Source organism: Triticum urartu, chromosome 6A (genome assembly GCF_056163025.1).
Source record: "Triticum urartu cultivar PI428250 chromosome 6A, HENAU_Tu73, whole genome shotgun sequence".
Classification (NCBI taxonomy): Eukaryota; Viridiplantae; Streptophyta; class Magnoliopsida; order Poales; family Poaceae; genus Triticum; species Triticum urartu.
This window is the reverse complement of record NC_141878.1, coordinates 183675506-183687895: the sequence shown is the minus strand read 5'-3', so window position 1 is coordinate 183687895 and position 12390 is coordinate 183675506.

The window sequence follows — 12390 nt, the reverse complement described above, 5'->3', positions numbered from 1 at the left end:
GCACTACTTTGAAGTTCTTGAGCGTGCTCGTTTGATAGAGACCCAGTTCTCAAAAAATATTATGTTTGAGTGATATGTAATCTCATTGTAAGCGAAATGTTTTTGTTAATTTTTATAAGGCTATTTTTATACTTTTGTTTGAAAGTAATATGATGCCTCCTGGGCGGCCGTTTATGTATACATGTGTATAACCTGAAAGATTGCAGCCGTCGGCTTTGACCCCCACGCATATAATGCGGAGGTGCTCGCAAAAAACACGCGTTCACACTTAACCCAACGTCTTGGTCCTATTAAGGAGGTGATAGCGGAGCGAGCAAGGCAACCGGACTATAATGCTTTAACACTTTCACTTAGCCATAGGAGTTTGACAGTGGGGCTACTAGATAGCCCCTGGTGGCTCCGCACTCTCCCGATCCCGGGGTGCGTACATGCCTGGCCGGAAAACGGCCCTTCGTTAAGGCGGAGGAATTCTAACATTCCAACAGGTCATTGAGTGGTTGACCAGTCTCACGCTATATCATGATAGTCAGTTTTCGGCTTTCTCTATTGAGGTGCTCGTCCGGATGAACCAGGGCACAATCGCAGTAGTTCTCCTGGTGCTACCTTAGCCGGTAAAGCGGAACGTAAGGCACCAAAACACAGGAGCCGGGCAAACCCAACATTTGACCAAAGACAATGATTCGGAGCTGATGCATATAGGGCCAAACTCGCGATGCCGAACACTCCCTAAGGTATTCGGTCTTTCTGGTATAAACCGGGCCTAAATAATGGCCTTTGTAAGAAGCCCCTTGTGTCTAGGTACGTGCATTGTTCTGGCGTGGCCACATGCCAAGACGTCAGCATCCTTCTCGGCGGTGGATATGTATCAACAAGAGATAGTAAAAAAGGTTTAAGCAGGGTCTTAATCTAAAAAGAATCCTTGGGGCGGGTCCCTGCTGCACGTCTGCGCCTGTGTCTCCGTTGTGACGTATCCTGGACGGGTGTAGCACGATGATCGTCTGTAAAAGAGAGGAATTTAGGTGAAATAGTTGTTGTGCAAAAAGGATAGTTTTTAAAGAAACCATGTATAATTCAAGACGAGAAGAAATTGCCACTTGTCTGCACGCGTTGAGCCCCTTGTATTGAAAAATAGGGGTGTGACCATTTATTCGGTATAAATAGTGGCACCGGACTTGATTAGTTGTGTCTGAGGTCTTGACGACCTATTGGATGCTTTCGCTGGTCCGGGCACCTTTAGTGTGCGGCTGCCAAGGCGGTCGCACTCTCTTCGGCGCGCAGAGATCGCTTGATATTTCCTTTCACTGAAATGATGCCACGTGGACCGGGAATCTTGAGTGTGAGGGAGGTGTAGTGTGGTATTGCATTAAAGCGAGCGAAAGCGTCGCGTCCGAGCAGAGCTTGATAGCCACTTTGGAACGGAGCGATGTGGAAGGTTAAATGCTCGCGATGGAAGTTATCGGGGGAGCCGAATATAACTTGTAGTAGGAGGGAGCCCGTACAACGAGCTCCTGGGCCTGGCGTTACTCCTTTAAAGGTAGTATTGCTATGGCGAATTTTTGTTGGGTCTAACCCCATCCCGCGGATTGTATCCTGATAAATTAGGTTTAGACTGCTGCCACCGTCCATCAAGACTCGTGTGCAGTGATATCCGCCAATTACTGGGTCTAATACCAGGGCAGCCCATCCTGCGTGTCGGATACTTGCTGAGTAACCGCGATGGTCGAAAGTGATCGGTTGAGACGACCAGTGGCAGGACTTCGCGGTGACAGGCACTTGGGTATATTTTCCTGGGAGTGCCGCATTGTTTTTTCCCTTCATCACGTGTAACACGTTTATTGTTTTGACTTATGGTGGAAATTTCTTTTGTTCCCCAGTGTCTTGCTTGGGAGGCTCGTCCTCGTCTTCACTTGGTGTATCCTCCCCCTTGTGTACGGCGTTGAGCTTGCCGGACTGCTTGAAGACCCAACATTCTCTGTGGGTATGATTAGCAGGTTTACCAGGGGTACTATGGATCTGACATACTTGGTCCAGTATTTTGTTGAGGCTGGACAGTTCATCCCTGGTGCCTTTAGAGGGCGGCTTTTGCTGACCTGGCTGAGAGCTTTTGAATCCGGCGTTTACTACCGTGCCCTTCGTGTTGTCTTCTTTATTCCGGCGTTTGTTATTGCTATTGCGCCGTGATTTCCTGTTTCCATCTCTAACTTCGGATGTACTGGGGTCGTTGGTGCTGCATCTGGCTAGCCAGCTGTCCTCACCCGCGCAAAAGCGGGTCATGAGGTTTGTTAATGTGGCCATCGTTCTTGGCTTATTTTGGCCGAGGTGTCTGGTGAGCCATTCGTCACGGACGCTATGCTTAAAAGCTGCCAAGGCTTCGGCATCCGAACAGTCGACAATCTGGTTCTTTTTGGTAAGAAACCTGTTCCAAAGCTTTTGGGCTGACTCTCCGGGCTGCTGAGTTATATGACTCAAATCGTCCGCATCCGGGGGTCGGACATAAGTCCCTTGAAAATTTGCCCGAAAGGCATCTTCGAGCTCTTCCCAACTTCCAATGGAGCTTTCGGGGAGGCCTTTAAGCCAGTGACGAGCTGGCCCTTTGAGCTTGAGGGGTAAGTACTTGATGGCATGGAGATCATCTCCTCGAGCCATATGGATATGAAGGATGTAGTCCTCAATACAGACCCCATGGTCTGTTGTTCTGTCGTATGCCTCTATGTTTACGGGTTTGAATCCCTCTGGAAATTCATGGTCCAGCACCTCATCGGTGAAACATAGGGGGTGTGCGGCACCCCTGTAGCTGGGTGTACCGCATTGTTCGGATGTTTGTTGTGTTGCCTTGTATGCTGGGGCACGCTTGCGTGGTCCATAGTTGGATCTTGTTGCGCCGTCCTTTGGGTGTGAGCCCTCGCATGGGTCGCGTGTTGTATTGTGGGTGGCGTTGTATGCCGCTCTGTGTTGATAGAGGGGTCGTCTATCCGGCCAGGTGGCTGCTTTGATATTTGGTTGTGGGGGGCCTGAGGCCTCCTCATCGAATTCAGGTAGCAGCTTCCGCTTTGGGTAGCTCTTGGAGGGGCGATTGTCGCCGTACCTCGCTGCTGTGTTGAGTATTTTACTCCATCTGAATTGGAGTGTGTCTTGCGCAGCCTTGAACCTTTGCTTCTTCTTTATAAGACTTCTCGCAGTGGCAACAAGCCTTTTACGTGCATTCTGCTGCTCCGGGTGCCTGTCCGGCGTTATGTCGGCCGGACTATTATCCTTGATAGAATTTGTTTGTTCGGTTTGATTATCCGGATTGCCGTTGTCCGGCAGCGGTTCGCCCTGCTCCAGCGCTGGGTCTGTGTGATCGTTATTTCTGTCGAGGCAGGATTTGGGGCGGCGCTTGCGTTGCCGCTTTGACTGCTTCTCGAGGGAACAAGCCTTCGGTGCGTCCTTCCGCTCCTCGTCGTCATTTTTTGGTGCGTCCACCATGTATACGTCATATTACGAGGTGGCTTTCTAGGGCCCAGTAGGCGCTGGTTCTTCATCGTCTCCTGCATCGGCGTCCATACCGTCGATGTCTTCGAAGTCGAAGTCGAGCATGTCGATTAAATCATCGACAGTGGCTACAAAGTGGGTGGTGGGTGGGCTTTGAATTTCTTCATCGTCCCTATCCCAACCTTGCTGACCGTAGTCCGGCCAGGGCTCTCCTGATAAAGAGAGAGACTTTAGTGTCTTCAGAATATCGCCGAAAGGCGAGTGCTGAAAGATGTCCACGGCAGTAAACTCCATGATCGGCGCCCAATCAGATTTGATTGGCAGGGGCGCGGAGGGTTCGGAGTCCGGAGAGGAGTCCGGCTTCTTGGAGTCACGAGTCTCGAGGAGTGCGGGGCTGGTGTTCGGCTCGATCGCCGTTGGGATCACAGCCCCCGAGGCGGCGTCAAACCACCCATCCTCGACCGGCGCAGTTGGCTTCGAATTAAGGGTCGAAGCCGATGCGGGTGCGGCCTCCAGGGCACTGTTTGGCGGTAGAGCTAGATCATGCTCGTCATGACAGTGCGGCACGCCCGGCAGTGGCTCGAATCCGTCGAAGATCAAGTCCTCGCGGATGTCAGCCGTGTAGTTTAAACTTCCAAATCTGACCTGACGGCCAGGGGCATAGCTTTCGATCTACTCCAGACGGCCAAGTGAATTGGCCCGCAGTGCGAAGCCGCCGAAGACGAAGATCTGTCTGGGGAGGAAGGTCTCACCCTGGACTGCATCGCTATTGATGATCGTGCCATCAAGCCTCACGGCGACGACACAGAGGAACTCTCAATGAAAGCACCAATGTCGGTGTCCAAACCGGCGGATCTCGGGTAGGGGGTCCCGAGCTGTGCGTCTAGGCCGGATGGTAACAGGAGGCAAGGGACACGAAGTTTTACCCAGGTTCGGGCCCTCTTGATGGAGGTAAAACCCTACGCCCTGCTTGATTAATATTGATGATATGGGTAGTACAAGAGTAGATCTACCACGAGATCGGAGAGGCTAAACCCTAGAAGCTAGCCTATAGTATGGTTGTTGTTCTATATGTTGTCCTACGGACTAAAACCCTCCGGTTTATATAGACGCCGGAGAGGGTTAGGGTTACATAAAGTCGGTTACAATGGTAGGAGATCTATATATCCGTATCGCCAAGCTTGCCTTCCACGCCAAGGAAAGTCCCTTCCGGACACGGGAAGAAGTCTTCAATCTTGTATCTTCATAGTCCAGGAGTCCGGCTGAAGGTATAGTCCGGCCATCCGGACACCCCCTAATCCAGGACTCCCTCAGATGGAAGCCAAGAAATATGGTGACAGCGTGGGTTAGCCATGTACTAGTATGATGTAACTACACTAGGCTGCCGTGTTTCGTACTCTTCCAGTCCACTGTGGAGATGATTGGTTAATTTTATATCACTGAATAATATTAAATATTATGAGTGCAGATGCTCCACCACGAGGTTCCTTGCTCCTTCTCAGTCGTCCGGAATCTATGTTCTTCCACTCTATTTTTTACGTGAGCTTTGTTCATCCTTTTGCCAACATGCGAGACATCTAGCATCAAGGTGCACGTGTTATGCAAGGATCGTTCCATCTATATGAAGAACACGTGGGACTAGAACTACGAGACGGACATGTACCCAGGAGTGGACGTACGAACCTGAGTAATGTAGCGCAGAAAGTGAAGTAGAAAGGCACAAATGGTATGAACATGCGTGGCATATAGGGTGTGTTTGGTTGCGTTCTCGTCTCAGCATAGTTGTTCCCTCTTCATGCATGCTCAACTCAACACCCCTCTTCATGCATGCTCTCTTCATGCATGCTTCTAGTGTATTTGTGCTAAACTAGTGTGGACTCATGCACCCTCCATACACTCTACCAAACACCCAAAAGTAGGTCGAGAAGGGAACTCTTGGGCGGCATTTGTCTCTTACTACGTACTACCACTAAATGTTGTACATGCAATGCACGGTGATGTTATGGAGTACGTGCCTAAGTACTCTACTACTACTATATTAGTTGGAGGCACATATTAACTTTTATATTTGTTTATGTGTATGCCCCGAGACCTTCCAACTAGACGTGTCTTTCTCTCCAGGTCGCACTTTGTATCGTTCATACCACTAAGTACTACTACGTGTGGTCTCCGACCCAGAAGTGGAAGAAGTGGAGACGCTCTACCACACTGTTTTCTTATGCTGGGCTCTACCACGCTGTTCATGTCCCACTCCTTTCGCTGACGTGTGGGACATCCAGCATGTGCCGTGTTTGGCACCCTTCGTCGTAAGAGTTGAAACGCTAGCATTCATCAGAAATAAAAAATAATTATAAATCGACATTGATACTATTTTCTTGCGAACCAATCAGCAGTGATACTATACCACGCGGTTTCCTTGCTCCTCAATATCGAAAAGAATACTTCCGTTCGCCAACATGTGGGATGTCGACCATCCTGGTTCACTTGCCATGCACGCAGAACTCCAAGGGAGAGTCACCCAGGTCGTCGCGCCGTAGTAACAATGACTAATGAGCCATCAAATCACAGGCCCACTTCCCACTTTGAAGTTGCTCAGACGAAGGAACCATCATGACTTCATTGAATTCCACTTCTTGAAGAAAACTACTATACCAGCAGTACTGTTAGCTACAGTAGTTACTCAGACATAGGCCTCCATTCATTCATAGGATAGGAATATGAAAATCATAGGAAGTGAGATGACATGCATCTCAATTCCTATAGAGAAGGAGATGCCATTTGATGCTTAGGATAGGAATTTTTCCATTTAGTCTAGGTAATGTACTGGTAATTTTCTCTAAAAACTACAGTAGTTACTAGTAGTATTGGTACATGCTCATAGTCAGACACGGACACACACACACACTAACTACTAGTACTACTACTTCTCACATGCTGGCTAGACGCCGTCCTTATCCTTCCCGGCTTTGTCGGCAACAACCCACCGTGCTTGGATCTCCGCCGACCTCTCCGCAGCAGCGCGTGCGTCCTTTTCTTTCTTGCGGCGGCGGGCCTCTCTTTTCTTGAGTGCCTTCTGACTTTTCCGCTCCCTATGTGCGGCTTTGGCCGCCTCTTGCTCTACGGCCCATTCGGCCTTGGCATCTTCAAATTCCTCCCACACAGTTATGAGGTTGTGAGGGCGATGAACTCGGCATGGCGAGATGCCATCGCTTCCCTACCATTTTGTGTGCAGTCATGGGCGGCGAGGAACTCGGCGCGGCGGGATGCCATCGCTGCCTTACCGGTTAGTGTGTGGCGCGGTGGCATGAACGATGCTTGGTGAGAGCTCTGGGTGGAGTGGCCGGACAATCGTATAGTGCATTGGTTTGTCAAGAGCTCAAGGACAGAAGATGAAGCAAATTTGGATTCCCCTTCAATCCTGGTCATTTATTACCGAGTAAAATGCATTGGCGGTCATCGAACTTGTCTTGATAGCTCACTTTGATCATTGTATACGAGATATGGTGATTATACGGTCACTGGCTCAGCGTATATAGCTCCGTATTTGTCTGGTTGACCAGTCAAACAGTCCGCATGCGCCTCATCAGCTCATGTTCTTTATCTATCTACGCGGGCCTACCTGTCAATGGAGAAAGAAATAATGTAAAAACCAAAATTATGCGTATGTGGGGAATCAAACCACGGACTCGTCGCTGCAACGCACCCTCATCAGCCAAATGAAAATGAAATACTTCGCGTCAGACACTCACGCTCACGCTGTCAAAGCATGCTAATGCATGCACGTCGCCCTCTAAATCAAAGTCCTGCTCATGGTGCAAAGCAAACGGCGAGCCCATCACCTGCACGCCTCGGCGGTGCCTGACATTACTGTTTAGATGTTTGATGGAGGGCTACGCAAACGCCGAGCATGTATTCACCTGGCTCAACACCAACGGTCATACTCGGACCGCCTTGCTCATGTATATCGTCCATCACAACAACAATCTATAAAACAACCTAAGATAGAGAGGGTACTATGGTAGTATGGTATGGAGTATGTACTATCGTGAGCGACCGATCTTAGTGCCACTACACACCGAAATCCCTTGCATCGCTAGCGCACGCTTCCCGCCTGAAACGGTCACCATCTCTCCAGAATGTCAATGCCGCATTCACCGAACTTAACTGCAGGTGCAATTGGTGTGTCACAAACATGCGGGCCAGATGCCCGTTGGGCCCACATGTCAGTAACCCAAACGCATCTGCAGTTAAGTCACTGAAGAAGCGTCCGCATTCACACCCGACAAACCTACTCCGGCGCCAGTTGTCCATCTGTCTACCGCGGCTCATTGCCATTCGCCCGCTATATTAACTTGAGCCCCAGCTCCCAGCCATATCCAAAGACCCACACTTATTCTCCTCCGGTCCCTTCCTTCTGTCGGCACCACTTCAACCATGGCCTCCTGGTGCTCCGAAGCTCTCTTGGACGTACTGTCGCAGGAGCAGGCGAGGGACATCGGCGGCTCCACTCCGGGCGCGCTCCAAAGCTCTCTTCGACATACTGTCATAGGAGCAAACGAAGGAGATCGCCGCCACCCCCCCGGCCGCCCTCCGCCGCCACGACCACGAAGCCGGCATGTGTGCGCGGGCGCAGCCGGCAGCGAGGAAGAGTAGTACATGGTAGGTTGCCGCCGCTCTGGTCCCGGGAAGGCCACCGCTACTCCACTCAGTCGACGCCAAGCTTGGTGGGGTAAACATCGGCGGCCGATTAGCCACTTGACGGCGACGTGGAGGCAGAAATCTTCATAACCTTGTGCTCCGGAGGAGGAGGTTATCGAGGCGGATGAGGAGGAGGCAAAGGCAATGGCTGGCTTTCTCGGGTTCATGGCCGGACATGGTGGTTGGGCGCCGGCGATCGTTTAGATTAGGTTTATAGTAGGTTTTAGTATGGTTTGTGCGAAATATGTAATGAATTTCATCCAGTTTGTAGGAAAAGTTTTCGAAATGTAATGAATTTCATCCGGTTAATTTGAAATTTGCTTTGTTTGCATGAATTTTGTCCGGTTAGTTCATATAGTTGTCGAAAGGTATGCGGGCAGCATCGGATGGCATCCATCAGTGTCCTCGGACAGATGCCGGTGTAAATTTGTGCGCCAGTGCTGGAGATGCCCTAACTATCATGCTATAATCGCGAACAATCCTCCATTACTTGGCAGGGAACAATTACCCCTCGATCAAAATCAGATCCGCGGTGTTTCTCACTCCTCCCACGTAAGAGTGTAAACTCTTGCTTACATAAAAATGGAGCAAGTGGACGGCACTGTAGCACGTCATATCACTCAAACTAGCCCGCCTAACGAGCGGGAAAGCACCGCCCTCGTCATTTTGTTCTGGATTTCTATCGATCAATCGCGCGAAAATGTTACGCTTCGCAAGTTCTAAAGGAAAAGGTGGCACACTTACGAATCGTACGCGTCGCAACCCCGACAGTCCAGCTCGCACGCCGCTCACCAGAGGGGACACGCATTGTCTTGCAATTTCACTTACATGTGGGACCGTAATTGAATAAACCAGCCGAAATCCTATCGCTCGGCGGGCGTCGGCTGAGAAGAGAGAAACGCGGGAGGGAGAAGAGATCGCCCGCCCACCGCGCACGGACTCCAAGAAATATATGGTGATAATGTGAGGTGGGCCATGCTGGAGTCCGGACCGCTTCCGGAGCCCGCTCTCACTACCCTGACCCCTCAAGACGCTAGCTGCCCGCCGCATGCATGCATAGCAAGTAGTACTCCTTATGTGGAGGAGAGAGAGGCATTGACAAAGTCAAGGAGTGGGCTCTGCAAGAGCCCGTCTCTCCACGTGCTCCTAGGTATAAAAATAATAATTGTAAAAAAGCATAAAAACAATTGTGTCTTAAAAAAAGAAAGGTAAAAAACATTTGAGAGGAAATAGATAGAGAGAAAGTGAGAAAAAGTTGTAACCTGGGCATTACATGAGGAAGGAGGGAGTGGTGCACATGCCAAGTTCATTGGGCTGCCGTGTTTCACACTCCTCCGTCATAACAGTGGAGACACTAGGTTTCATCAAAAATAAACAATGAATACTCGTTGCTCATCCTCTATATCGGAAAGAATACTTTCATTCGCCGACATGTGGGACGTCGACCATCCTAGTCCACCTGTCATGCACAAAATTATCCTGGTCTACCCCGGTCGTATCGCAGGCCCAACCTTTCCTACTGTAAGTTGTTCGGACGATGGAACCATCATGACTTCGTTGAATTCCGCTTCTTCAAGAAAACTTACTGTACCCGCAATACTGCTACCACACGCGAAGACTGGACGACATTGTACCACATCATATCACTGAAACCCACTAGGCCAAACTAGCCCGCCTAGGTCATCTATTTTCGAACGGAGGGAGTATGTCTCTGCACTGCTATGATTTTGTGTTGCACGTTCTCTGTACTTTTGCTATGATTTTCCTAACCTATGAACCAAATGAGGCCTGAATGTATATCGACTATTGTCTGATCAATCGTTAAGCCTACAATTTTAGGAGCTAGGGCTATTGGTCGATCGACAAGGGATAAGTATAAGCGTACCACGAGCTCATCAGCCCCAACGTTTCTCTTCGGTGAGTGTTTTGCAAGTACTATAGCTCGCACAGTAGCTAGCCTACTAACACCAAGAATCATCAAACAAGCCCTGCTGAAATGATAAACAATTCAAACTTACATCTAAGCATGCCATATATTACATCAAAAGCTGGTGAGGATACATATGTTTCCATAACTCGGAGACGGTTCGCATGATTCATCGCATGATTCACTATCAAACAAAAGTAGCAAGATCCGCCCACACAAGATAGTGCACTAGCCCTAAGATGGTTTGATAACACACATCGTTCTGGTAATTAAATACAGGGCAATGCAAACTACCCTGAAGGATTAGCGCAACCAACTATTTCTTGTCATCGATCCCTCGGGTAATGACCACAGCACGGACAGCGGCATGGGAATCGATTTCTGCGGCGATGTCCACAGGACTGACCGCGACATCGGAATCGATCTCTGGGGCGATGTCCACAGGATGGACAGCGGCATCGGAATCGATCTCTGGGGCGATGCCAACAGGACGGGCCACGGCATCGAAATCATCAAGGACGTCCACCGGCACCTGCACAACCCTAACATATTAGCAAGCACATTGCAAATAATCAAAAACCACAACTATGGTAATAAGCCATTATTTTTTACCTTATGCATCTCACCGTGGGATCTCATCCCTCCGGGGGCCATCTCCTCGTCCTCGATGGGGGCCATCACCTTGCCAGGGGAATACTGCTTCTCAATGGCGACTATCTCCTCAAACTCGGTCTTGAGCCTCACATAGGTGGCAATCAGAGTTCCTGGAGTAGGCACGGTGGGCCCCTTGTTGTTCTTCCAACTTCCTTTGAGGAGTTCGTCCGCCAACGTCCTCAACTCTTTGGCCAGTGCATGTTTCTTGGAGTTCTTCGTCTCCATGGGTTGGCCCACCAACATGGTCAACTCGTTGGTCGGTGCTCGCTTCCTGGAGATCGCTGTCTCCAGTGGGTTGTCCGCTGGCAACTCTTTGCCTAGTGCTCTAGGATCCATCAATGAACTGACAAACAAAAAGCAATCGAAAGGAAACCACAATCGCAATGAAAACGGGAAAATAATAGGATGTGAGAATCGGTCGGTGCTTCGCAAAAAGAAGATTCTTGGAATGAAAATATAGCGGCATAACTGATTCGCCCACCTTTCCTTTGTCGGTACAGAAGAAAAATGGCAGAAGTGAGTAGCCTGGAGTGAGGTTTTCTTCAAGAATGGGAAGAAAGGGCTTGAACGAGAATTCCAGTGAAATGATGGTTGCTTCCTCCAGGCCAACTTGGAGGCCACCTTACCACTGGTGGTAAAGGTGTGGGTTTTGTGATATGACGGGTCATGACGGCCACACCAGGGTGACAGGTGAGTCTCGACTGTAGCACCTCGCTGTGATTTAGTGGATGGCACGCGGGCCTGGATGCTTTGAAATGTCCCGCATGTAGATAGAGTGGCTAGTCATATAGGAGTGCTCAATATTGTGCACTGCGACCAAGGAGGAGAGGAAAACGAGAGAACTACGTAATTAATGCATGAGTTTAATTAGGGTAGTTTGTAAAGTATGAGATACATTCCTCCAATCGCAAAATGCCTTGGTTCATGAGATTTGAGCCCTATAAACCGGAAGGGAGGGAGTACTGCACATGGTGTAGTCTAGTCACTTGTTGAAATCTCTAGAAAGGCAAATACTCCTTTCCGGTTTACAGGGCTATACTACTCCCTCCATCTAGGCGTGTAAGCCATCGTACGAAAACCAAATAGTCCCAAAACACTTAGGCGCGGTGCATTAACTTCTACCTTGTTTCTTGTTTCTCGACATATCAACCAATAAGAGATGAGAGGTGTGCATGCTTTTAATGACTTGCAATGGCTAGTTAATTGCATGCAATGCTATTAATTAACAAATAAACATTGGTGACCCCAGGAGGAAACGGTGCTAAGCGTGTGGACCTATGTAGAATGAGTATGAACCACTGGATAACGGAGTTTAATTGTTAAACAATAGCAATTTTGTCTCATGCAAGAGCCTGGCTAGTACTCCAAGGAACCGCACCACGCGAGTGTTCACAACTGCCACGTTCGGGTTTCGCTGGGCTCTTCGCCTCTTCGAGAAGACGAATAATGATGTTACTCCTACTTCTACAGTATCGAATCCACTGCTGCATGTCCGTCCACCTCGTGCGGGAGGGATAGCGTGTAGCGAAAGCTTCTAATTACTGCTCCTGCCTTTGCGTCTATGACAGGTGGGCCCAACAGGTGGTTGTCCCTCCTGTCATGCAGCCAAAGGCAGGTGCAGTTAAGGCACCGGAGCTCAT